The 27028-nt window shown below is 39.5% G+C and overlaps 1 long non-coding RNA gene across 1 annotated transcript; it reads right to left on the bottom strand.

The window, feature by feature from the left end:
- Positions 1-375: 375 nt before the first annotated feature.
- On the bottom strand, positions 376-25907 carry LOC117519727. The gene is made up of 4 exons (XR_004563396.1): positions 25897-25907; positions 22610-22616; positions 7463-7467; positions 376-501 (listed from the first exon to the last, which is right to left on the bottom strand). It is a non-coding gene; the product is annotated as an uncharacterized LOC117519727 (long non-coding RNA).
- Between the last annotated feature and the right edge of the window lie 1121 nt (positions 25908-27028).

The following is a 27028-nucleotide window of genomic DNA, read 5'->3' as shown; positions in this document are numbered from 1 at the left end:
CAAATACACACATTTCAATGAATAAAATAAAAATCACAACATCCAGCCAGCATGGAATACAGGTACAGTTACTAAAATGTCGTCATAAAAACATTTAAATGGATGAGTATTCTGTACTTTTGTGAGTGTGGAGTTAATATAAATTCACACCAGATTAAGTCCAGATATAGAATTTGATCAGCAAATCTCAATTTAATTGACATCTTACCATTTGACCAACTTTGTTAGTTTGACCACAGTGTGAAATTCTGCTTGATTAAAAGTAATATTATTGAATAGTAGTAATAAGTAAAAAAGTAATTACGTAATAATAGTCAAATGAAGTAATAATAATAAATAGTAAAATCTGCTCAATTAAAAGTGCTATTAAAAGTAATACTCTAACAATAGCAAGTAAAGGTAAATATTGAGCTGTAGAAAGCTTTCTCATTTTCATTGTTTTTTCTCTCAACTCATGCAGGTGCACTGGGTGCTGCAGACAGCAGCTGGAGGCTGAAGGAGCTAAATGAAGATTTTTTACCACCCTTCAAGATAACAGGTGGGCAGGACACAAAATCAACATTTCAAATGAAACTGTGACTGTTACTATTAAGGTTTTTACAATGTGCAGACAATTCTTACTGAAATACTATAAATTAATTCATTTCACTCTTAACCACAGCTCAGCAAAGAAGATGCCCTGAAAACCCAAGCAATTGCCTGAATTCGAATCCTTGTGGAATAAGCACAACTTTCTTAAAATCTTGCATATTTTTACATTTCATTGCTATGCTGATGATACTGTTATACATGCCTATAACTGCTGGTAATCTCATCCACATAAAATCTTTAGAAGATTGCCTTGCATCAGTGAAAAGCTGGATGTCTAGCAATTTCCTACTTTTAAATCCTAACAAGACTGAAATGATGGTTCTTGGTCCAGTGAGACATTGGCATCAATTTGACCAGCTAATGCTTAGCCTAGGTTCGTGTGTCATACATCACACTGACAAAGTGAGGAACCTTGGGGTAATTTTTGATCCTGCATTGTCCTTTGACCTCCACATAAGAGATATTACGAGGACTGCTTTCTTCCACCTGCGAAATATAGCGAAGATTCGTCCCATCCTGTCTATAGCTGATGCTGAGACCCTGATTCATGCATTTGTTTCTTCTAGATTGGACAAATGCAGTGTTCTATTTTCTGGTTTACCACAGTCCAGCATTAAGGGTCTCCATTTGGTTCAAAATGCTGCTGCCAGACGTTTGACATGAAGCAGAAAGTTTGACCACATTACAACCATTTTGGAATCTCTTCACTGGCTTCCTGTCACAGTGAGATCAGATTTTAAGGTTCTGTGACTAACCTATAAAATTATTCATGGACTAGCCCATCCCTACTTAGCTGACCTACTTAAACCCTACATACCGGCCCGGGCTCTGCTTTCTCAGTGTACAGGACTACTTTGTGCCCCAAGGGTGAATATAAAGTCTGCGGGTCACAGAGCTTTCTCTTATCATGCACCTGCTTTGTGGAATGATCTCCTTGCATCAATAAAACAGTCAGATTCTGTAGAGACTTTCAAAACCAGACTCAAGAAGCACTTATTTTCCCTTTCATATGGCTAGCATACTGGCATAGTATGTTACTATGCTTTCTACCCTTTTAAATTCATTTTATTCGTAAAGAGAGTGGGCCACGCCCTCAACTTTATCTAAAGTCTGGGTTTTTTATTGAAGCTTAGGGCTAGTGGCTGGCGATCACCTTATTATTTCTTCTGTTTTCCTTGTTGATAAATGATGATAAATTATACTGTATTTGTTGTCTTTCTGCAGCCAGATTGTTTTTTTTGTTTTTTTTTCTCTCTGTTTAAGGTGTGGCTCCATCCAGAGATGGGAGTGGGTGTTTTCTTCTGCAGGCCTCCCGTCTTGTTCACCAGCATAGACTCCCAAAATCTCCCAAAATAATATAATAGTATAATTTCCTGTATTGTCTATTGTGTTGGTAGCATGGCCCAAGCAGAGGGTCACCCCTTTGAGTTTGGTCTGCTTGAGGTTTCTTCCTTAAGTCATCAGAGGGAGTTTTCCCTTTCCACTGTCACCTGTGTGTTTGCTGTAGGGGTTGGTAAGTTTAGACCTTACTTATGTGACGCACCTTGAGGCAACTTTGTTGTGATTTGGCGCTATGTAAATTAAAATAAATTAAAATTGATTTTTTTTTTCTAGTTTAAAGACGCATTACAGTTTTTTAACATTCTTTATTTACATTTTGTATACAACAACGACCACAAAACACATGCACTAAAAAACAAAACAAACAAAAAACAAGAAATACAGTGTCTCACCAATCAAAGATCTGCCTCAACAAAAGAAAGCTCCCCACAGGGAGATACACACATCAGAGGACCGCCACAAAGGCAAAACAAAAAAGCAAAAGACCAGACCAGACCTCTAAAGTGAGAGTGGGACTTTACACCCAAAACACCACTTTAATTAATGTTAAGTCTAAATACAGCTCGTACATATTCGGCATGCCAATACCCGTACAGGAAAATGAAGGTCTTGAGGGTTTTGGTGATTTCTGTCTTACTATACTGTTTCTAGAATTTTACCAAAGTAAATAAATTAAAAAAAGAAAGAAACTGAACGTGATGCAGAAATTCTACAATGTTACAGATCTGCTTAATCTGTAGCTCCAATTTAAAATTTAACTACAGCAACTTCAGCCTCCAGGCAGTCGTCCTGAAGCACAATGAAGCTCTTTAGTGTTGAAAAGCCTTGCGTTCCGCCGCTAGCACAGAAAACTCAGTGAATCTATCAAAATAAATAGCTAAAAAATGAGAGCACTACTGGGAGCCTTCAGTCCTATAAAACCTCCCACAGGTGCTCTTTTATAGTGGGTGTAAATAGGAAGCCAAAAAGTAAAAGAAAAAGGCACCCTCTTAAGGAAAAAAAATATTAAGAAGCTTTTAAAATCCATTTGGCCTACGTGTTGCGGCCATACTGGCCTTCAACAGGGTACAATCATTGGTAGATTTGCAGCTCTGATCAGTCCTGCAGTGCTGAGCCTGTCATGATCAAAGACAGAGGCGGCCTGTACGGCTGTTAAATCTCTCTTAAAATCTTGCTCAAATAAGATAATTATTAAGCGGAAATATAGTGAAAAACCAGTCTGTATCTACCTTTTACACATCCTCAAAGTCCCACAGTTCTGTGAGTAAGAAATAAAATGTAGAATTTAATTGATAAAGTTAAGGTAACTTTTTCCACATAACATTGTCAATTAAGTGCAAAACAATATTGGGATATAAGTAATAATGTTTCATTTGATTTCATTAATTTCAGCTACAATATTGTTTTGCACTTAATTGACAATGTTATGTGGAAAAATTTACCTTAACTTTATCAATTAAATTCAACGTTTTATGCCTAAGAGCGTATGTTTCATTTCTTAGAGTGCAGGTATTCTGCAATTGTAAGCATTATTTAGACACAGCTTATCTGTGTGACATATCCAACAGAAACACCCCAAAATCAAATTCTGCACCTTGACCGTGTCAAATCTCCCCGTCAAAGTTCACGAATACCCATTTTAGTAAACAAAGGCCGCATTACCGGAGTGTTTGAGTAATTTATATCTTGCCCTTAAAGTTAAACTAGAAGCTTTAAGCAGTGTTAGAGCAGTATTCTACATTATTCCATGGATGATACGCATGGGATGCAAAACTGGAAAAAGCAAATTTGTCGAGTACAGGAGTGAAAAAAAAACACACTTCGCAATTGCTCTCCAACTTTTCCAACAACTTAGTAAGTTAGAATTATTATTTTTACATTCATCTATATTGCAGTAATCTATGGCATAGATCTGATGATTCATAGTGTGAAGTACTGTACACTGGTTACTATTATTACATCAGAATCAGGAACAGATTTTTTGCCAAGCAAGTTCTCACATACAAGTAATTTCATCTGGTGTCATTGTTGCACAAACAACAATAAAAATAAAAAGGAAAAAAATACTTCTGTAAGAAGTGAAAGAGTCAAATAGATAGGCAAAACTATGTTCACTGCACATACATGTTCACTTTGTCCATATTTTGTTATGTTACAGCCTTATTCCAAAATGGATGAAATGTTATTTTTCTAAAAATTCTATACACAAAACCCCATAATGACAATGTAAAAAAAAAAAAACATTTTTGAGATGTTTCCAAATTTATATATATATATATATATATATATATATATATATATATATATATATATATATATATATATATATATATATATATATATATATATATATATATATAATATAAACGCAACACTTTTGGTTTTGCTCCCATTTTGTATGAGATGAACTCAAAGATCTAAAACTTTTTCCACATATACAATATCACCATTTCTCTCAAATATTGTTCACAAACCAGTCTAAATCTGTGATAGTGAGCACTTCTCCTTTGCTGAGATAATCCATCCCACCTCACAGGTGTGCCATATCAAGATGCTGATTAGACACCATGATTAGTGCACAGGTGTGCCTTAGACTGCCCACAATAAAAGGCCACTCTGAAAGGTGCAGTTTTATCACACAGCACAATGCCACAGATGTCGCAAGATTTGAGGGAGCGTGCAATTGGCATGCTGATAGCAGGAATGTCAACCAGAACTGTTGCTCGTGTATTGAATGTTCATTTCTCTACCATAAGCCGTCTCCAAAGGCGTTTCAGAGAATTTGGCAGTACATCCAACCAGCCTCACAACCGCAGACCACGTGTAACCACACCAGCCCAGGACCTCCACATCCAGCATGTTCACCTCCAAGATCATCTGAGACCAGCCACTCGGACAGCTGCTGGAACAATCGGTTTGCATAACCAAAGAATTTCTGCACAAACTGTCATAAACTGTCTCAGGAAAGCTCATCTGCATGCTCGTCGTCCTCATCGGGGTCTCGACCTGACTCCAGTTCGTCGTCGTAACCGATTTGAGTGGGCAAATGCTCACATTCGCTGCCGTTTGGCATGTTGGAGAGGTGTTCTCTTCACGGATGATGCGAAGGAGATGTGTTGCACTGCATGAGGCAAATGGTGGTCACACCAGATACTGACTGGTATCCCCCCCCCAATAAAACAAAACTGCACCTTTCAGAGTGGCCTTTTATTGTGGACAGTCTAAGGCACACCTGTGCACTAATCATGGTGTCTAATCAGCATCTTGATATGGCACACCTGTGAGGTGGGATGGATTATCTCAACAAAGGAGAAGTGCTCACTATCACAGATTTAGACTGGTTTGTGCACAGTATTTGAGGGAAATGGTGATATTGTGTATGTGGAAAAAGTTTTAGATCGTTGAGTTCATCTCATACAAAATGGGAGCAAAACCAAAAGTGTTGCGTTTATATTTTTGTTGAGTATATATATATACACACACACAGTGGTGGGCACACTACCGATAATCCGATAACAGATAATTATTGAAGATAATGTTTTCATTATCGGATTATCTTTTTAGATAAATTTAAAAACCATCATCAGACTAATTATCTTCCGATGAATTACCGTCCGATAACTTTTAGACCGATAACATACTAAATTAAGCTGAACAGTGAAAAACATTTTTAAAACTGTTAAAACCTACCTGTTAAAAGTTTCTTAATAAGCATGTTGTTCTACCCTCTGCAATCAGAAACCACTCTATGATCTATAAGCAAAGAAGAACTGGTGACCAAAACAAAAAGTCATTTCCTTTAACACCATACTAATATAATCGCAATGTCACCAAGTCATCCAGAGGCATACATGTTTAACTTATGGTTCAAATTTTAACCATTCATTTTAGACAAGTTATTTAAAATTATTGTCATGTCTGAAGTTTATAAAGTGAAAATATCAGATATATGTTTTCGTTTTAAAGTAATGTGCTAATTTTTAAGGTTTTGTGAGCACATGCACAATGCATTATGGGTAGCATAAGGTAATCTCAGACGTTCACGCAATTCCACGCATCTTAAATGTAGCAGACACGGATTATCTGGAATTTTGTTTGACATTTTTTCAAGGCCGCTACTGCCATCTACTGGCCAGGAGTGTTCATGGCAGTATTAAACGTCTGGGTACATGGCTGCTCTCAAAGTGTTGGTATCGTCCATTGTCCAGGCGCTTTTTGTGTGCATATATGTTAACTTTGTATTCTAAAACTACGGTTAGAAGTAATTCCGACTCCTTATCGGTCCACACGAACGAGGTTGGCGCCATGTTTTTAGTTTTTGTGGAAGTGACGCCAAGAGAATAAGGCTCCTGATTGGATAGAATTTTAATCAGTACCACCACCCAAAGGTTTGGCAGACTAATTACAACACATTTATACGGTTCAATGTGGATGGATTTTTTTTTTAAACGACGTAGTGTGGATGAAGTTTTTTCCCCAAACTGAAAGGGTAAGATATTCAGTTTTACAAATACCCGACAACGTGTGTACATGGCCTTATGTCTGTGAAAGGCACTATATAAATAAATGTACTTACTTACTAATATTGAGTGCACATTTTACAACATCATAAAAGTTTTAAAACATGCAATTGCAATGACACTTCCAGGGCTCCGTAAAAATGCCTGTTTTTACAAATAAAAATGGAATATTTTACAAAAGCACATTTATCTTTAAACTAACACACGACACACATCATTAACGTGTTGGTTTACATAATGGATTACTGAACCAATCACTGTTTAGCACTTTTACCCAGAATGCTTTGCGGTCTGTGTTTGTTACAAACCTCAGAATTAGTACCTTATTCAACATTAAAAGATATATGTTATATTTTGACTTTGTACAAATGACAGAATTGACATTAATGGAGTTATTCTATCAGTATTTTCAAAAAACCATAAGTTAGTATGACTTTATTTTTCAAGACCTCCGCCTGACTGGAGTGTTGAAATTGATAGAGAGCTGACTTTGTGGCTGCTCTTGGTGGGCCTCTGTGGTGGGAGCGCTGTTGTAAACAAGAGCTTCCAGCAGGAGCAGAATGTTGAAAGAAAAATGATTATGATTAGTAAAGAGTTGATTTCGTGGGTGCTCTCAGGATTTGTCTGTGTTGCTTCCTGCAGGGGGCAGCATGGTCAAACATTCTTGCTTATTCTTTAGGTCTTTTGATGCTTTCAAAAGCGATTGTGTTAAAAATCAATTTCAGCTCTTTAGTAACTGCAAATGTCCCATAAACAACACTGGAATTTATCGGTTATCGATTATCTGTAACTTCCGATACATTTTTGGGTGGTTTATTGGTTTATCTTTATCAAAGATAACTTTTCAGAAAAGATAACTTCAGAATAAATAAATAAAAACCATAAGTCAAAACTGCTTTATTTTCCAAGATCCCTGCCTCACAGCAGAACTGCTATATGTGGTTAAGGAATTATGACTTTTTGTGTGTGTGACAACCTGGTGGTCAGGCTCCTTTTGCTGCGTAGTAAACAGGAGCTTCCAGCAGGGGGCACAGCGTCCAAACACAGAAATGGTGATTCATTTTTTGGGGGCTTGCGATCGTGGTGTTAAAACTCAATTTTGAAAGTTATCGGTTAGCTGTAGCTTCCGATAAAGTTTTGGGTGGTTTATCGGTTTAGTTTTATAAAAGATAACTTTTCAGTTAGCTGATTCTCTGTTATCAAAGCTAAGTTTTTGGTTAGCTGTGCCCACCACTGGATGTTCGTGAATAGCCAGCTGGTGAGGGTAATTTCACGTCCACCACCGCAGTTATGGTTCACATGACGCGGTGTCCTTCAGCGCACTGTGCCCCAAGCGGCCACAGACAGCTGGGTGCGCGGATCCTCTGTGTGGCTAGCTGATGTGTTTATGATGTACGCGTGTGTGCACCTCATGTCCATGCGGCTCAGAGCTGTCAGGCAGGTGGCCCGCAGCAGCCATGAACTTTGCCATTTTGACCTCTGGTCACTGCGTACATGAGGTAGAGGAGGATGTCTTTCTTTCATCTCATTCGTGTAATTTCATTAATTCCTTGTTTACTTCCATGGCACGATTCAAAAACAAAAAGGAACAGAAGGATGATCATTCTTGTGTTCTCTGCTCTTTATGACAGGAATTTAATTTTTAACAGACAAAAAGAAATCCATTTGTCTCCTCAATTCTAATACAGACACTGTCCCAGCATTAAGTCATCTAGCATCAATTAAACATCATTTCCAGTAACATGATTGCCTTACATTTGAACGGTACATTCATTCATTGTTCTTATAATGTTCTATGGTCTGTCATTATTTTGTCCTTATATATTTTCTTTATGAACATTTGTACAACATATAATTGCTTCTGCTGCTGTAACAGCATGATGTGGTATCACACCTCTCACCGTGGTCACACTGTGTTTGTGCGCATGCACACGATCGTGCACGAAACCATCACCACAGGATTGCACAGCATCCGTATACGGCTGTCCGACCATCTGTCCCTCCTGACTATGGCTGGAATTTTTTGGTTTTCACCCCTTCGGCCTGATTCGCCCAACTTCATTTTATGTGTGAAGAGGCCTTAAGGTAGGACCACAAGTTCTTTCTTATGTGTCCGACCTATTTTGTAGCCCCGTTTCTTGCAAAATTCTTTCAAAACATCAACTTTCCAGTGCTCAAAATCATCAATATTTACATTGTTGTCGGCGCTCATAGTGCATTTTGGGTAGTTGTGAACTTTGACCTGGTTCAGCATGCACAGTGAAGACTAAGATGCTGAATTGGCTTATTGACAAAGGTACATTGCATGTACTTCATATGCACACTTCATAATACTTTTTAATTTACATAAAGGGACATGATATGCTAATCTTCCTAAAACTTGGAAAAAGTCACACTGTGATATAATATCATTGCAAATAAAAAAAAAAATTGCATGATATTACTTTTAGGTCATTTCACCCACCTCTACTTTGTCATATTGCTATAAGCAGGAAAAGCCTTTTTCAAATTCCTTCATTTCAAATGCAAAGCTTTGCACATGCGTCAGCTTCCAAGAAAGCTGTTGCACCACAATAAGCAAAATAACACATGTAAATAGTAAACAGTCTTCACAATTAAACCTTTTAAAAGATATAATAAAGTAAAAGTTAAAATTCAGAAAGTTTTAAAACAGTTGAACCTGTGCTGAGGATGCAAACAGCTACAATATAGCCAGATTCCTGCAGCCAAATTATTTGCCAATGTGGATTCCAAAAGCATAAACCAGAGAACAGAGACTGGATAAGTGATGCAATGAAGTTGAAATATCTGGGTCGACTCTGCTGAATAAATTAGAGGGGAATGTGCAGTTATTTTGTGGGAACAGAAAAACATGTTTGCTTTGTAATTCATCATGGCACTCAGAATGAAATTTCATGTTGTGATCCATTAGCAGAACCATCACTTACAGAATTGTTTTGAAAAGAGTTGTTGCTGTTATGGAGGCATTTTTCTTTACTCTATTAAGTTTTACTTTGATTCCTTGTCAAGAAAAATTATGCCTTCTTTATGTCAGAATTTAATTTGGGCCAGTAGAGAAGGAAATTCCTGTTCCTTTATTTTGTCCCATTAGATTGGGGTATATTTAAATACAAATCTTTTGGGTTCATGCAGCTTGAGGGTTAGCATTGTGTTAGCATTGCCTGTGCACAATGTCTCCAATCACAGCCACAGAAGCCTGTAACTTTTTCTGGGTTTCATGGGTGTCTTGGTGGCTTTCCTCACTCTTCTACTTCTTACACAGTCACTCAGTTTTTGAGAAGTGTCTACTCCACTCAAATTTAGCATAGAGTGCCAATACTGTTTGTACACTCAACAAAAATATAAACGCAACACTTCTGGTTTTGCTGCCATTTTGTATGAGATGAACTCAAAGATCTAAAACTTTTTCCACATACACAATATCACCATTTCCCTCAAATATTGTTCACAAACCAGTCTAAATCTGTGATAGTGAGCACTTCTCCTTTGCTGAGATAATCCATCCCACCTCACAGGTGTGCCATATCAAGATGCTGATTAGACACCATGATTAGTGCACAGGTGTGCCTTAGACTGTCCACAATAAAAGGCCACTCTGAAAGGTGCAGTTTTGTTTTATTGGGGGGATACCAGTCAGTATCTGGTGTGACCACCATTTGCCTCATGCAGTGCAACACATCTCCTTCACATAGAGTTGATCAGGTTGTCAATTGTGGCCTGTGGAATGTTGGTCCACTCCTCTTCAATGGCTGTGCAAAGTTGCTGGATATTGGCGGGAACTGGTACACGGTGTCATATACGCCGGTCCAGAGCATCCCAAACATGCTCAATGGGTGACATGTCCGGTGAGTATGCCGGCCATGCAAGAACTGGGACATTTTCAGCTTCCAAGAATTTTGTACAGATCCTTGCAACATGGGGCCGTGCATTATCCTGCTGCAACATGAGGTGATGTTCTTGGATGTATGGCACAACAATGGGCCTCAGGATCTCATCACGGTATCTCTGTGCATTCAAAATGCCATCAATAAAATGCACCTGTGTTCTTCGTCCATAACAGACGCCTGCCCATACCATAACCCCACCGCCACCATGGGCCACTCGATCCCCAACATTGACATCAGAAAACTGCTCACCCACACGACGCCACACATGCTTTCTGCCATCTGCCCTGGACAGTGTGAACCGGGATTCATCCGTGAAGAGAACACCTCTCCAACGTGCCAAACACCAGCGAATGTGAGCATTTGCCCACTCAAGTCGGTTACGATGACGAACTGGAGTCAGGTTGAGACCCCAATGAGGACGACGAGCATGCAGATGAGCTTCCCTGAGACAGTTTCTGACAGTTTGTGCAGAAATTCTTTGGTTATGCAAACCGATTGTTTCAGCAGAGGTCCGAGTGGCTGGTCTCAGACGATCTTGGAGGTGAACATGCTGGATGTGGAGGTCCTGGGCTGGTGTGGTTACACGAGGTCTGCAGTTGTGAGGCTGGTTGGATGTACTGCCAAATTCTCTGAAACGCCTTTGGAGACGGCTTATGGTAGAGAAATGAACATTCAATACACGAGCAACAGCTCTGGTTGACATTCCTGCTGTCAGCATGCCAATTGCACGCTTCCTCAAATCTTGCGACATGTGTGGCATTGTGCTGTGTGATAAAACTGCACCTTTCAGAGTGGCCTTTTATTGTGGGCAGTCTAAGGCACACCTGTGCACTAATCATGGTGTCTAATCAGCATCTTGATATGGCACACCTGTAAGAGTATTTCTTCATAATTGATGTAAATAAAGGCCAGGACATACTCATTGACTTGGAAATGTTCATGTATCCATCCCCTGACTTATCTGAAGAAAACTGTCAATAAAACTGATTATTTACAGGTATTATACCAAAGGGACACATTACTTATGCAACCCATCATCGTGGCTTTTATATTTTGAATTAATTGATGTTAAGTTGTAGAGATTTACTTTGAGCTTGAGTTTAAGGAAGATTACTTTACAAATGTTTATATTGAAAAGTCTGATTTACTTTTTGTATTTGAAATGCCATAAACAAATTAAAATATGTGAAATACCAACAAGCCTAATAATGTACTTTTGGGCAGCACTGTATGGTTTTGAGACCTGCATGCTAAGCAGTGGCCATAAGTGGGTGTTGGTACAAGTGGGTTGGTACTTGAACTCATTGAAATGACTTTATGTCAGTTACTGTATTTAGATAACTCAAATGAGGCATATTACTTGCCAACATCAGCTACATTTTGGCCATGTGTCAGAATTATCTGTGTATGATCCAGTGTGCAAGTGCAGCAGTGTTGAGGACCACAGCAACTGGAGAAAGCTAAGAGAACGCCCACATTCCACATGTTTGCAACACATAGATGGTTACTTGCGGCAAGCGGGAGATGTATTGATTGTCTGCCTGGGTGGGTGTCATCCACTTCTGTGGTATGATGATGGGATGAAACACAGCACCACCACATGCTCCCATACCTGACCTGTAAATTGAGTCCATTTATATTGCACGTCTCCATCTGAATCAGAGGCTCAATGTGCTTTATAGTGATGCCTCACATTCACCCATTCTTTCTCACTTTCTTTCTCTCTCTCAGACACACACACGCATATCAGCGTGCTGCAATGCAAGACACTCACTACACATCAGGAGCAACTCCAAGATTAAGGACCTTGCCCAAGGGCCCTAAGTGCTTTTCTGGTCAGACAGGGGTTTGAACTGAGGATGCTCTGGTCTCAAGCCCACCGCTTAACTGTTAGACCAGAGGTATTCAACATATTTTACCTATTTTACTATTTACTCTTGATATATATTATCAAATGTCATGGTTAGTAGTTTTGTGAATGCCTTTTATTCCATATCCAACATCTTTCTGTCTACGGCCTGTGCTGTGGACACAGGCAGTAATTTTTTTCCAATTCAAGATTTCCCTTCAGATTTAATCCCAGGAGTAATGCGAGGTTACTTCCAGCCTTTCTTGACAAACACATTAATTCACATGTAAGCGTTCAGGCCTAAGGCACAAGTCATATGTCAGAGAAACTTCAAATAACAGTGCCAACGTTTGTGTTGGTCACACATAAAAAAGCAAAAGACTTTCTGACTTGTATGGAAATCAACACAAGATTTGGGCTTTGAGCCCTAAAATGTAAATAGTGCCTGAGCTCCAGTTTCTTAAGTTTTGGTTCAATGAAACTGAATCAGACATCTGCTCTCATCTCAGAGCAGCAGGAGGAAAATAATTCAACATTTAAAAAAAAAAAAAAAAATCACCCACTCAAATACTTTATGACTTCATAGTATGGTGAAAAGATGGGTTTTGGTATAGATACATTGCATTTCTGAGGTGGAACTAGGAATTGTTAAAAAAGAGGTAAGATTCATGAAACATGGTGAAAGAGTTTGGTGATCACTGGAATAGTTACCATTAAATTCTGAGCATAAAAGGACAGAACCAAGCAACTTAAAGACAACAAAATCAGGAACGTTGACTGCTCTTTTTTATTTGAAATACATTTTTTCCAATATGCTATTCATAAGGAGAGAAAGGTAAAAAAAAAAAAAAAAACAGTTTAATTGAATGAGCCTTTCCAAAAGTCATTTGGCATTCAGACCCAAGTACGCCTCAGTGATTAATGGCATTCAGCTAAATTTGGCTGTTCTAGGTTCAAAACAAACTTGTTCATTTAATCTTGAAAGCAAGAGATAAAACAAGCACCAACGCAATCATTTCATGCAACCTTGTAGCTGTATTTTCACAGTTAACGTAGTTTGACTTTGAGAAATGTCATTTCCAAAAGGATGTTATATGAGGATTTCGATCACTATTTTCACATTTATGTAAATATAGGCTGTATTGTTTGTGCCACGGTTAATGTTAAGTTAAAGATTTTATTCACTATGTGTTTTATATAAAAATCTAATATGCATATGTCGCGGACATGAATGAGCGAAGCTTGTCAGCATGTCACCATGTCATTTAGGTCCTTCAGACTTTATTTTGAGTAAATGCTTCAAGGGAGCATTAGCATGGAAAAAACCTTTCAGCTGCTGGGGGGGGGGCTACCATCCCTGTACCACCCCTTCAAACTACCATCCCTGGTTCTCAAGACCAGGCACCTAAGTGGCTCTACTCTCTCTTTTTTCTTGTTTTTTTTAAAGATATTTAGGTGTACCTTAGTAAACACTAGTAGAGTTCCACTTTAGATTTGGAATGTATTAGAGAAGATATACCTTAGTGAATTTTAATATCAATATGACTATGATTTGACACAAAGTGCAGCAACAGTGAAAATTAAACATTCTTAAACAAAACAGTAATAATACCACACTCATTTTACACTCATCATAAGGTTAGGATACTGGAACACTTGGAATTTCACACATTTAAATTTTTTTATGCCATTTTAAATACTACAAATACATACATACATACATATATATATATATATATATATATCAATCAATCAATCAATTTTTTTTTATATAGCGCCAAATCACAACAAACAGTTGCCCCAAGGCGCCTTATACTGTAAGGCAAGGCCATACAATAATTATGTAAAACCCCAACGGTCAAAACGACCCCCTGTGAGCAAGCACTTGGCTACAGTGGGAAGGAAAAACTCCCTTTTAACAGGAAGAAACCTCCAGCAGAACCAGGCTCAGGGAGGGGCAGTCTTCTGCTGGGACTGGTTGGGGCTGAGGGAGAGAACCAGGAAAAAACCATGCTGTGGAGGGGAGCAGAGATCAATCACTAATGATTAAATACAGAGTGGTGCATACAGAGCAAAAAGAGAAAGAAACAGTGCATCATGGGAACCCCCCAGCAGTCTACGTCTATAGCAGCATAACTAAGGGATGGTTCAGGGTCACCTGATCCAGCCCTAACTATAAGCTTTAGCAAAAAGGAAAGTTTTAAGCCTAATCTTAAAAGTAGAGAGGGTGTCTGTCTCCCTGATCTGAATTGGGAGCTGGTTCCACAGGAGAGGAGCCTGAAAGCTGAAGGCTCTGCCTCCCATTCTACTCTTACAAACCCTAGGAACTACAAGTAAGCCTGCAGTCTGAGAGCGAAGCGCTCTATTAGGGTGATATGGTACTACGAGGTCCCTAAGATAAGATGGGACCTGATTATTCAAAACCTTATAAGTAAGAAGAAGAATTTTAAATTCTATTCTAGAATTAACAGGAAGCCAATGAAGAGAGGCCAATATGGGTGAGATATGCTCTCTCCTTCTAGTCCCCGTTAGTACTCTAGCTGCAGCATTTTGAATTAACTGAAGGCTTTTTAGGGAACTTTTAGGACAACCTGATAATAATGAATTACAATAGTCCAGCCTAGAGGAAATAAATGCATGAATTAGTTTTTTAGCATCACTCTGAGACAAGACCTTTCTAATTTTAGAGATATTGCGTAAATGCAAAAAAGCAGTCCTACATATTTGTTTCATATGCGCTTTGAATGACATATCCTGATCAAAAATGACTCCAGGATTTCTCACAGTATTACTAGAGGTCAGGGTAATGCCATCCAGAGTAAGGATCTGGTTAGACACCATGTTTCTAAGATTTGTGGGGCCAAGTACAATAACTTCAGTTTTATCTGAGTTTAAAAGCAGGAAATTAGAGGTCATCCATGTCTTTATGTCTGTAAGACAATCCTGCAGTTTAGCTAATTGGTGTGTGTCCTCTGGCTTCATGGATAGATAAAGCTGGGTATCATCTGCGTAACAATGAAAATTTAAGCAATACCGTCTAATAATACTGCCTAAGGGAAGCATGTATAAAGTGAATAAAATTGGTCCTAGCACAGATCCTTGTGGAACTCCATAATTAACTTTAGTCTGTGAAGAAGATTCCCCATTTACATGAACAAATTGTAATCTATTAGACAAATATCAATCAAACCACCGCAGCGCAGTGCCTTTAATACCTATGGCATGCTCTAATCTCTGTAATAAAATTTTATGGTCAACAGTATCAAAAGCAGCACTGAGGTCTAACAGAACAAGCACAGAGATGAGTCCACTGTCCGAGGCCATAAGAAGATCATTTGTAACCTTCACTAATGCTGTTTCTGTACTATGATGAATTCTAAAACCTGACTGAAACTCTTCAAATAGACCATTCCTCTGCAGATCAGTTAGCTGTTTTACAACTACCCTTTCAAGAATTTTTGAGAGAAAAGGAAGGTTGGAGATTGGCCTATAATTAGCTAAGATAGCTGGGTCAAGTGATGGCTTTTTAAGTAATGGTTTAATTACTGCTACCTTAAAAGCCTGTGGTACATAGCCAACTAACAAAGATAGATTGATCATATTTAAGATCGAAGCATTAAATAATGGTAGGGCTTCCTTGAGCAGCCTGGTAGGAATGGGGTCTAATAAACATGTTGATGGTTTGGATGAAGTAACTAATGAAAATAACTCAGACAGAACAATCGGAGAGAAAGAGTCTAACCAAATACCGGCATCACTGAAAGCAGCCAAAGATAACGATACGTCTTTGGGATGGTTATGAGTAATTTTTTCTCTAACAGTTAAAATTTTGTTAGCAAAGAAAGTCATGAAGTCATTACTAGTTAAAGTTAATGGAATACTCAGCTCAATAGAGCTCTGACTCTTTGTCAGCATGGCTACAGTGCTGAAAAGAAACCTGGGGTTGTTCTTATTTTCTTCAATTAGTGATGAGTAGAAAGATGTCCTAGCTTTACGGAGGGCTTTTTTATAGAGCAACAGACTCTTTTTCCAGGCTAAGTGAAGATCTTCTAAATTAGTGAGACGCCATTTCCTCTCCAACTTACGGGTTATCTGCTTTAAGCTACGAGTTTGTGAGTTATACCACGGAGTCAGGCACTTCTGATTTAAAGCTCTCTTTTTCAGAGGAGCTACAGCATCCAAAGTTGTCTTCAATGAGGATGTAAAACTATTGACGAGATACTCTATCTCACTTACAGAGTTTAGGTAGCTACTCTGCACTGTGTTGGTATATGGCATTAGAGAACATAAAGAAGGAATCATATCCTTAAACCTAGTTACAGCGCTTTCTGAAAGACTTCAAGTGTAATGAAACTTATTCTCCACTGCTGGGTAGTCCATCTGAGTAAATGTAAATGTTATTAAGAAATGATCAGACAGAAGGGAGTTTTCAGGGAATACTGTTAAGTCTTCTATTTCCATACCATAAGTCAGAACAAGATCTAAGATATGATTAAAGTGGTGGGTGGACTCATTTACATTTTGAGCAAAGCCAATAGAGTCTAATAATAGATTAAATGCAGTGTTGAGGCTGTCATTCTCAGCATCTGTGTGGATGTTAAAATCGCCCACTATAATTATCTTATCTGAGCTAAGCACTAAGTCAGACAAAAGGTCTGAAAATTCACAGAGAAACTCACAGTAACGACCAGGTGGACGATAGATAATAACAAATAAAACTGTTTTTTGGGACTTCCAATTTGGATGGACAAGACTAAGAGTCAAGCTTTCAAATGAATTAAAGCTCTGTCTGGGTTTTTGATTAATTAATAAGCTGGAATGGAAGATTGCTGCTAATCCTCCGCCTCGGCCCGTGCTACGAGCATTCTGACAGTTAGTGTGACTCGGGGGTGTTGACTCATTTAAACTAACATATTCATCCTGCTGTAACCAGGTTTCTGTAAGGCAGAATAAATCAATATGTTGATCAATTATTATATCATTTACCAACAGGGACTTAGAAGAGAGAGACCTAATGTTTAATAGACCACATTTAACTGTTTTAGTCTGTGGTGCAGTTGAAGGTGCTATATTATTTTTTCTTTTTGAATTTTTATGCTTAAATAGATTTTTGCTGGTTATTGGTGGTCTGGTAGCAGACACCGTCTCTACGGGGATGGGGTAATGAGGGGATGGCAGGGGGAGAGAAGCTGCAGAGAGGTGTGTAAGACTACAACTCTGCTTCCTGGTCCCAACCCTGGATAGTCACGGTTTGGAGGATTTAAGAAAATTGGCCAGATTTCTAGAAATGAGAGCTGCTCCATCCAAAGTGGGATGGATGCCGTCTCTCCTAACAAGACCAGGTTTTCCCCAGAAGCTTTGCCAATTATCTATGAAGCCCACCTCATTTTTTGGACACCACTCAGACAGCCAGCAATTCAAGGAGAACATGCGGCTAAACATGTCACTCCCGGTCCGATTGGGGAGGGGCCCAGAGAAAACTACAGAGTCCGACATTGTTTTTGCAAAGTTACACACCGATTCAATGTTAATTTTAGTGACCTCTGATTGGCGTAACCGGGTGTCATTACTGCCGACGTGAATTACAATCTTACCAAATTTACGCTTAGCCTTAGCCAGCAGTTTCAAATTTCCTTCAATGTCGCCTGCTCTGGCCCCCGGAAGACAATTGACTATGGTTGCTGGTGTCGCTAACTTCACATTTCTCAAAACAGAGTCGCCAATAACCAGAGTTTGTTCCTCGGCGGGTGTGTCGTCGAGTGGGGAAAAACGGTTAGAAATGTGAACGGGTTGGCGGTGTACACGGGGCTTCTGTTTAGGACTACGCTTCCTCCTCACAGTCACCCAGTCGGCCTGCTTTCCTGGCTGCTCGGGATCTGCCAGAGGGGATAGGAGGTGAAGGACAGCGCACTCTCCAGCCCCCAAATGGATTGAAGCCCGACGCTTCTGGACCCAGACTCACCGCCGAACACCCCCCAGGTGGATACAACAAACTGACTCTGTGAAGGATGGGAAAGGTGAGGTAAGTCAACAGCTACAACAAATATCCTTCAAAGGCACACACTATCAGCAACACATTCAGGTCTGAATTTAAGCATTATGTAAATGAGCAGCTTCTCACAACAGGTGGAGGATCATCATTCCGTACACCACGGCAGTGAGAAGCGAGCTGCACAGTTCTCATCAATGTTCAAATATACTGCGTATCAAAATACCAAATTACTATTAACACTTATTCAGACAATCATCACCTCTGATGTGTGCTGACAGCATGTGTCCCTCACCCGTCCTCCTTCACAGGCACGATGTGTCAAACCCAGGCGCGGTCCTCAGCGTCTCACAAATGAACGTCACAAGGTCGAGTTCCCGGCAATTCTGCTCGAATCACTCATGGCTTAAATGCAGAACGCCATCTCATTATCTGCTTCAGCTGAAAGTCTTTTGAGTTTGCACGTGAGCATCATCCACAGGTGCTGCAAGTCATTAGGCCTGCACATGAACATCCTCCACAAGTGCAGCCAATAATGCTGATGAGGGTGAAGGACTCTTCTGCCAGCACCTTCTCCACAGACAAAAACCAGTTTGCACACCACCTGGAGAGCAAAGAAAAGAAAACAACACCAAAATATCCAGCCAAACCCCCCAACACACAACAGTTTTATTGCCAGTTTTCTTTAGACAGGGGATGGAAACATGAACATTTACAAGTTGCTGAATATGTCTTGGACTTTATTTACATCAGTTATGAAGAAATCCAAAATGTCTTTCACCAAGACATCAAATCTAGGCTTTCATCTCAAATGTACTTTCTGTCAAATTGTAGCTGAACTTTCAGGTCTTCTTTTAAAGAAAATCCTCCTCTACACCACTTCATCAGGAAGCTGAGATTTTATATTTTTAATTAATTTATATCATGTTTAAGAGATTTGCTTTCAGTTTGAGTTAAGGAAGATAATTTTAGAAAAAAAATTATTTGAAATGGAATAAACAAATTAAAATGTGTGAAATACCAAGTGTACCAATACTTTTGAGGGCAATTGGGAAACACTGAGAAGCAGCATCTTACTTTTTATATATACTCGTAGTGCAACAGATAAGAGAATATTTAGAGTGGAATCCTGCACATGTTGATACAAGCACCAAATTTGGCACAAAGAATCCATAGATATTAACTATAAAAAAAATAAATAAATAAAACTGATTGGCCACTTGAATTTTCAATAGGCAGCCAGGTAGGGGTCAATTGAAGAATTACACATGGGTCAAAATCAGCGGTGGGCAACTTGTTCCAGAAAGGGCCAAGAGGGTGCGGGGTTTCTTTGCAGCCACTGACTCCACCAGGTGATTTCACTCATTAACTGATTCCATCTGCTCAAAGTGATATTAATCAGTGAAATCACCTGGTGGAATCAGTGGCTGCAAAGAAAACCTGCACCCTCTTGGCCCTTTCTGGAACATGTTGCCCACCCCTGGTCTAAATTAAAAGATGCTCCAATCATATAGAAAACTACACCACATTATTTGTCTGTTCATAAAAATTCCAAAAAGGTATAGTTTGGACAATCTGTGACTGAATGTTATGGAGTTATGAGGTAAAAGCAGCAAGAATGGTGACAAAGGTCAGTTTCAGTTTGTACAGGGGTCAAAAGTTAAAGTTGCTCCATTAATTTTGCTCCAGCTGTATTTGTGTAGAATTTGATGCTCGTATCACCATTTGAAGGCTTGTTTCAGTTATCTGCTGCACTAATAAGCCAACATGAACAAGCTGCTGTCTTAGTTTAATAATGTGTACATAAGGCAACCCGAATTAAAGGAGAAATGCTGCTTTTAACAACCTGGACCTCATTTCTGTCATAATATACGGTCGTTTACTCACCAATATAAGTTTGGTGTGATTAGAATTCCATAGTTCAAACAACGTGTTCAGTTCAAATCTGGAGCAAACGTTTTTCTTCTTCTACTAAGGTGGATTAGAACTTTTTGTGGTACACAGCACTAACTACTGGACAGGAGGAACCTAGCAGTCAATGTGACTCACTGATTTAAAAATGCAGCTCCTTCAACCAGACGTGTGGTGCTGTGACATGTCAATCATCTGTGTCCAATCAGATTTCAGGAAAGTCCAGTGAAACCTCGGCCTCCGCTCTAACTCCACCCATGCCAGGAAATGTTTGATATTTGAACATTTCCTGTTTCACTGTGACTGATAAATTGGCACTTCCTGTTTGAGTGTGAGCTTGCCACTGAGTTCCCGTGAGATTCCATGGGATCTCGTGTGTCAATCCAGGAAGTGTTTGACATTTGAACATTTCCTGTTTTACTGTGGATTTGAAAATTGGCACTTCCTGTTTAGGACGCCCCGTACCATGAGCGAGCTCATAATATTGAATGATACACAGCTACTGAAATGCAACATGAGGACTGGATAAGAATTAATATCTTTCTTACTGAAAGTGTTACTATAAAATAAAAAGAGATCTGTGAACGAGGTCAAATTGATCACCCCCGTTTGAACCACAAACCTTCTGCACTGGAAACTAGCACACTTAACCACATGGCTGCCACCCCCTCATAATCAAATGACAATATTAAACACAAAAGTCAAATTATTTCCATTTGAAGACTTCACACCTGCAGGTTGACTTTCTCATACAAATATTGAAAGTTGAAGTTTAAAGCCAGCCACACACTGCATCACAGTGTGAAGCGATACTGCTGTATCATAGATGCATGAACGGAACACAGAAGCCTATTGCAGAAAAACTGCAGCATAAGTGTACATGTCACGGTGTGATCCCCAGTCTGCGCCGTGCACTGCAGTGATGGAAGAGGGTGGTAGCTACACAAAAGGTTTTGGGGTTTTTTTTGTGTTCAAGAGTAATGGAGAGAAAAAAAAAACACATATATCACATATATAAGGCTGCATTTTTCTACATAGAGCACTAGAGCTCTGCACATAACATTCAATTTGTTAGGTCTCACATTTGATTTGTTCATGTAAAGTGTGAAGTTGAGCATGTGCAGAATGCTACACAGAGAGATGCTGAGTTATGGACATTGTTATTGTGTGTTTATGTGGGTCCTAACAAAAATGGAATACTTTCCTTGAACACAGAATAGATTTTGTTTGCTCCAAGACAAATCAGCGCCAAAAATTATAATTTTTTTATCTTATGCACGTAAATCAAAACATAGAAACGAGACTGTCAGGTGCAAGGAACAGCAAAAGGTTTACGTGTGTGGACGCCATCATCTGCATAAATTGAAAGGTCTTTTCAAGGTGCACAGTTTTTTTTCTTTGTCGGCTGCTCTTATTTGGACTTTCAACAGCAAGAGCCTATATCTCCACAGGAACCTGCATCACATAAATTCTTTATGTAAGTCTCATGGAATTTGGGCACAGGTGAGTGTATTGTTAAATCTGTTTTTCTTTTGGCTGCCCCCATTTGATGCAAATGGCTGTGCTCATGTCTGTGTGTTTCTCTGTCTGTAACAACATGTATATTGTACTGTGCAAAATACATCATGATGTAATGCAAGAAATATGATACTGATTGTATTGCAGGAGTTTTCAATATGCAACACTTGAAATGCTGCGATGCAGTCTCATCTCAGCTGCACGCATATACCCACTGTAGTTGCACCCTGCACTTTGCAATATGACATGGTTCTCCATAATTCTGGCATAATCTATAGTGCATGGCCAGTTTAACAATGCAAATTAGTGCGAGTGAGTGTTTACAGACCTTAATTACCTGGGCCTGTTTTGTTTGTTTGTTTGTTTTGTTGTTTTTTTGTGGGAGATTGTTTGACAAAGGAAAATCCAGAGTAAAATTGTGAAAGTAGCTGTCATGTAAATAGCCTGAATTTCCTTCTTCTTTACATATGCTCAATAGCCCGTTAACTAGTTTTATCTACACTGTGATTTAATTTTCCTTCTGGTCAAAGCATATTCTGTGGATGTGATACCTCTCTTCGCCCACAATGAGTGGAACAAAATGAGAAAAGGAATACAAGGAATAATAACAAAACATACGCTCTCTTTGAGGAAACTGACCATGAAAGAAAAATGTAAATTAAGCATGACAAAAATTGCACAGTGATTTCAAAGATGATATCAGGAACCATCCAGCTGTCAAACACATTTTTAACCCGAGCAAGATTAATACCACATGCATCTTGTTGCAATTTTGAAAAAAATGTACTCTGTAAAATACCTTTTGCTATGGTACCTGGGTTCCATTTAGTGTTGCCAAAGTAACTTTGAAAAGTTACTTTATTAGTTACTTTTTTAGTTGCGTTATAGTTACTTCATTAGCAGCTTTGTGCGATTGCTTTATTAGAAGCTGCCGACAACTTGCAAAAAGTAATGTAATTAATAACGTAATTAATAATCTAACCTGGTTACTCTTAAGATTGACTAATCAGAAAAGTAACTAATCACGGGGGAGGTAACTATTAGTTACCTCCCCCATGACCGTTAATTAGAGTAAGCGGGTATAGAAAGTGAATGAATGACATAAATATGAAAGGATGTTTCAGGTGCCTGGGTTGCCTCAGGTTTGGACCTGGGCATCACCGTGCAGTGGATGACCCCTCAGCACCACACCAGCCACCATCCAACAAAAGACAAGATCCTTGGTGCTCTCCTGTGGTTTCTTCTTCTCAGGAAGTGAGGCTGCAGATGACTTTCCCCCATTCCTTTTATAATGCACGCTACCTTCTGACAAAAGGCAGCGGCAGAGATACTCCTACGGAAAGTGTAAACAGGAATCTTTCTTTTTGTCTCCGAACTGTGTAAGAAGTTTTATGGTGGCTGAACTGCCAATCCCACTACCAAGCCCTAAAAGGATGGACTATAGCCTGGAGGACCACCAACAGTTACAGATGCAGAACCACACCCAGGGATGCAGTGGTCTGGTTGTCTGCCTAGGTGGTTGTCATCGAGGACCCAAGGTGGTTCAGCGGTGTTGTGGATGTGGCAACGCACAGCATCAGTGCATACTCCCAGACTTGAGTTGATTAAATATAAATAAATAAATCAAATACACACATTGATTTAAGCAACTGTTTTCTCCCGAGCAATTTCTCACTCTTCTGCAGCTCCAGCCATTTTTCTTGGTCATTTTTGGTAAAAAAAAAAAAAAAAAACACTTGCATAACGATTTCCAATTCCAGTGGTGTGAAATAAGTTGACTGTTTAAAAAAATAAATACATTAAACTCTTTTTAGCAGTTGCCATGGTGAATCTCAGTATCGGGGATCCATTAATGCTGGCTTTTTTGTAGTTGTGGTGCACAGTTTGAAGCTACTCTGAGTTAATGAAGCTAACTCAGATCAGATGTTCTGGAGCCGAAAACCTCCCATCTCTGGGTAAATCAACACAGAGTTCAGATAGTGTTTGTTGAACCTGCTTTTGAAAATGTGCCCCAGGACTCAAATCACCTCAAATGGGTGGTCTAAATTTAACACCTTTGGACAAGAGTTAGACGGGTCTAAGTTGCCTCGTCTTTTCTCATAGCATGCCACTGTTTTTAGTGTTTGACTAAAGTTTGAGTACGAATGCTTAGGCTATTTCCTTTGGTACTGCTTCATATAACCAGGCTGTGGTGTACTTGGCTAATTGATATACAAATAATGAATGTTTATGAGTTCAATGGTACGAATATTTCATTAGGTGAAAGCTGGAACAAACCATTCGACGAGGCGAATATATAATATATATAACGGCGAATATATAACGGCTAAAATAGATCATTGTCATTTGATATTTTATTAATTTATGAACAACAGAAAAGGGACTTACATTTTGGTGTTCCACTGTGATGTGTAGTCCAGTGATGCTGTGCACTGACTTCGGACTTCCATTAAAAAAAAAAAAGACTTTGTGTAGTTCAGCCAAAAATCACATCAGCGTTTCATGTTAGCAGCTCTTCATGCATCCAGGGGCTTACAGGGGAGTGGATTTTGTGTGTGTGTGTGTGTGTGTGTGTGTGTGTGTGTGTGTGTGTGTGTGTGTGTGTGTGTGTGTGTGTGTGTGTGTGTGTGTGTGTGGCAGCGTCAGTTAACTCAATCAAATCATCTTGTTGCTGTCCCGTGGGCGCTACCAGCTCGGTCCAGCTGTACCTCTTCAGTGCAACAAAAAAAAAGTCACGTGAGACATAAGTCCAGGTTTTCTTCCTCTTCCTGCTAACAGGCAGCACAGTGGATTTGTTTTGTGTGTGTGTGTGTCTGTATCCTACAAGAATAAGCAGTGTCAGTTAGCTCAAATTACATCTCAGGAGCGTTGTGTCCCCCGCGCGCGTGCACACACACACGCAACCTGGTTGGCGCTTGTGCGTGCGTGAACAACAAAAATAAGACTGTATACGTCCTCAGTGCAGCAAAAAAAAAAATAAATAAAACAATCACGTCAAAAATGAGTCCAGCTTTTGTTCTCTTCCTGCTAACAACCTCCAGGCAGCACAGTGGACTGGTTTTGTGTGTGCGTGCACGAGCATGCGTGGGTGCGCACGTGCGCGAGTGTTTTTGCGACGTGCGCGCAAGTATACGTGCACGAGCATGTGTGCACGTGCACGAGCACGCATACTCGTGCGCACTTGTGTATGCATCATCACATGTGCGCGTGTGCATGAGGCCGTGCATGTGCACGCGCACATGAGAGTGCAATGGTACCAAACGTATGGAACAAAATTTGCACTCTAAATGGAACCAAGCCGCACTCTGAATGCAATGCAACACAAATGGAATGAATTAATCCATGTCATGTGACATACAAAGCACCAATCAAATGACAAGGATCCACTCCGCCGTTATATAAAAGCAAATATGGCACCAACAGTGCCATATTTGGGATTTAAAAAATAGAAAGGATTGGAAAAAATCCTCCAATAGGGAAACCCAACACATGTTGTGACAAAAGATGTTGGTTGATTTCAATCAGCCTACATGTTGACTGAGATCAGTTTAGTGGAAGCATAAACTGTGTGGGAAGATTATAAAAGGAAAATATACAGGTAGACCAAGGAAGAGGTCAAAAAGACAGGACAGAAAAAAATTAAAGCAATATGCTGTGAAAATAGAAAATGCACAACAAAACAAATGGGAAAAAAAAAACATGAGTCATTTTTTGTGACAGAACTGTATGAAAATTGGACTTGGTACATACATTGAGGCTAAACAAAAAACAGCACTAACTGAAAGAAGAAAGCAAGGTCAGAGTGGATAAAGAGAAATGTGTGGATGATTGAATCAAAGTGATATTTTGGTGATCAAACATCAATTTGCACTGAGGGAGATGATGCTGGAACTTTAGTCTGGCCCACAGACCCTATATTTGCCATTTTTACACTGGGCAGCTCAGTGGCTAACACGCACTAACGCTCATAGATGTTCAATCAATCAATCAATTTTTTTATATAGCGCCAAATCACAACAAACAGTTGCCCCAAGGCGCTTTATATTGTAAGGCAAGGCCATACAATAATTATGTAAAACCCCAACGGTCAAAACGACCCCCTGTGAGCAAGCACTTGGCTACAGTGGGAAGGAAAAACTCCCTTTTAACAGGAAGAAACCTCCAGCAGAACCAGGCTCAGGGAGGGGCAGTCTTCTGCTGGGACTGGTTGGGGCTGAGGGAGAGAACCAGGAAAAAGACATGCTGTGGAGGGGAGCAGAGATCGATCACTAATGATTAAATGCAGAGTGGTGCATACAGAGCAAAAAGAGAAAGAAACAGTGCATCATGGGAACCCCCCAGCAGTCTACGTCTATAGCAGCATAACTAAGGGATGGTTCAGGGTCACCTGATCCAGCCCTAACTATAAGCTTTAGCAAAAAGGAAAGTTTTAAGCCTAATCTTAAAAGTAGAGAGGGGTGTCTGTCTCCCTGATCTGAATTGGGAGCTGGTTCCACAGGAGAGGAGCCTGAAAGCTGAAGGCTCTGCCTCCCATTCTACTCTTACAAACCCTAGGAACTACAAGTAAGCCTGCAGTCTGAGAGCGAAGCGCTCTATTGGGGTGATATGGTACTACGAGGTCCCTAAGATAAGATGGGACCTGATTATTCAAAACCTTATAAGTAAGAAGAAGAATTTTAAATTCTATTCTAGAATTAACAGGCCAATGAAGAGAGGCCAATATGGGTGAGATATGCTCTCTCCTTCTAGTCCCCGTCAGTACTCTAGCTGCAGCATTTTGAATTAACTGAAGGCTTTTTAGGGAACTTTTAGGACAACCTGATAATAATGAATTACAATAGTCCAGCCTAGAGGAAATAAATGCATGAATTAGTTTTTCAGCATCACTCTGAGACAAGACCTTTCTGATTTTAGAGATATTGCGTAAATGCAAAAAAGCAGTCCTACATATTTGTTTAATATGCGCTTTGAATGACATATCCTGATCAAAAATGACTCCAAGATTTCTCACAGTATTACTAGAGGTCAGGGTAATGCCATCCAGAGTAAGGATCTGGTTAGACACCATGTTTCTAAGATTTGTGGGGCCAAGTACAATAACTTCAGTTTTATCTGAGTTTAAAAGCAGGAAATTAGAGGTCATCCATGTCTTTATGTCTGTAAGACAATCCTGCAGTTTAGCTAATTGGTGTGTGTCCTCTGGATTCATGGATAGATAAAGCTGGGTATCATCTGCGTAACAATGAAAATTTAAGCAATACCGTCTAATAATACTGCCTAAGGGAAGCATATATAAAGTGAATAAAATTGGTCCTAGCACAGAACCTTGTGGAACTCCATAATTAACTTTAGTCTGTGAAGAAGATTCCCCATTTACATGAACAAATTGTAATCTATTAGA

The sequence above is a fragment of the Thalassophryne amazonica genome, chromosome 1, assembly GCF_902500255.1.
Source record: "Thalassophryne amazonica chromosome 1, fThaAma1.1, whole genome shotgun sequence".
Taxonomy (NCBI): domain Eukaryota; kingdom Metazoa; phylum Chordata; class Actinopteri; order Batrachoidiformes; family Batrachoididae; genus Thalassophryne; species Thalassophryne amazonica.
Note: the sequence above shows the minus strand (reverse complement) of the source record. Positions and strands in the feature narration are given on the sequence as shown.